The following is a 1,658-nucleotide window of genomic DNA, read 5'->3' on the forward strand; positions in this document are numbered from 1 at the left end:
ATTGCTTGATGTCTTTCTATTTTGAATCGTTATCTCCCCCACAGCATGCTCCCCCTCCCATATTGACTGGTTATTTCTATATTTCTTTCTGTTGTATATGTATTTGAACTGCACAGATTTATTTGGTAGTCTGGTCCTAGCCTCGTCACTACTTCGCCAAGGTTAGGCTGGACACTTACCAGCACATGGGGTCGGTTGTGCTGATACTACACTCTACACTATGTGCAGATCCCGGAGCAGCTTTTGGACCATAGTGGGGAAGCTACCTTCAGTCCACCTGGAGATCCAAGATAGACCTGCAGGCGTCCATAGGCCCTGGCGTCTCCCTCTATCCCTATTTCCTGTTTCATCTTCCTTCTATTTAGAAACAGTGTACTGTTATTTCTTTAGGCTTTGTATGTAGCAATCTTAGACAGTCTGTGACACTGTGACACCAGGTTTTGGGTTGTTAAGGCTTAAGTATTTGTAATAGATACTGTTTTCATATATATTATTGTTGTCTTCCGCTTAAATTTGAATTTCCGCTGTTATCACATTATCGCCTTATATTTTGTTATAAAGAAATAATCGGTTAATGAAGTAATTAGATCAAAGGTTTGGCTTGCCTAGCTCACATTAGTAAGCGTCATCACGACTCCCGAGGGTGGGAAATTCGGGTCGTGACAGAATGATTTGCTAAGAAATGCTCCACCTGCTGAAGCATCCACATTGGCCTTCAAGCTGTCTGCCAATCACATGTAGAACCTTCGCCCCAACACCTAATCTATAATGTCATGATGTGGGCACTTAACCAGCATACCTTTGAACCTCTCCCACGTTTCTTGCAATGTTTCAGCTGGTCTCTGCCTTAAGCTCAATATCTCATCAACTTGCTTGGTAGTCTTATTGGGTGGGTATAACTTGTTCAAAAACTACTTGACTAATTCCTCCCAAAAGGTAATGGAGTTTATGGGGAGTGAATTGAGCCAAGTCTGAGCCTCTCCCGTCACCGAGAATGGAAACAACAACAACCTTATTGCTTCCGGTGTCATATTTGGTTGCCTTTGCGTGACACATATCGATAGGAAATTTCAGATACTGTTGAGGATCTTCAATGTAAGACCCCGAGAACAGTCCCTTGTTCTGCAATAAGTGTAGCATATTGTTTGTGATATGAAATGATTCTGCTTGTATTTGAGGGACTGCAATTGCGATTGCCAGATTTTCAGCGGTAGGTTATGCCTAATCATACAAGGCTGGTTCTGGCACAAGAGCTACCATACCCTGGTTGTTCGGGTCATTCCCATTGTTTTTGGTGTTTGGGTTTTCTATTACGTCACCCATGTCTAGATCGATTCGCTCTGTTGTTGTTTTTCTTTCTTGTTTGCTTGGTTTAGTGCCTTGAAAGCTTTCTTAGGGTCCAGTAATGTTTCGTACAATTCACCAATTCTTGAGGAGCTTTTAGGCATGCACCTGTAACACACAAGAATACAAATGTTAGAGTTTCAATATAATGAATTTCAAGTCGAGAAAGCTGAATACTGCGAATTCTAACATTTTTTTAGCCATAATTAATAACATCGTTAATTCTTCAGTGGCGGTACCAAAATTTGATCACGCCCATCTATGCCTCCTAATAGTTCTAACGGTTGTTGCAAATATAATCTGCTTTATAAATC

The 1,658-nt window shown here is 41.2% G+C and overlaps 1 non-coding gene across 1 annotated transcript; it reads left to right on the top strand.

Moving 5' to 3' along the window:
- The first annotated feature begins 768 nt into the window (after positions 1 to 768).
- Positions 769 to 871, top strand: LOC138886588 (small nucleolar RNA R71). Its single transcript, XR_011405638.1, has one exon. It is a non-coding gene; the product is annotated as a small nucleolar RNA R71 (small nucleolar RNA).
- Positions 872 to 1,658: the final 787 nt, after the last annotated feature.

The sequence above is a fragment of the Nicotiana sylvestris genome, chromosome 2, assembly GCF_000393655.2.
Source record: "Nicotiana sylvestris chromosome 2, ASM39365v2, whole genome shotgun sequence".
Lineage (NCBI taxonomy): Eukaryota > Viridiplantae > Streptophyta > Magnoliopsida > Solanales > Solanaceae > Nicotiana > Nicotiana sylvestris.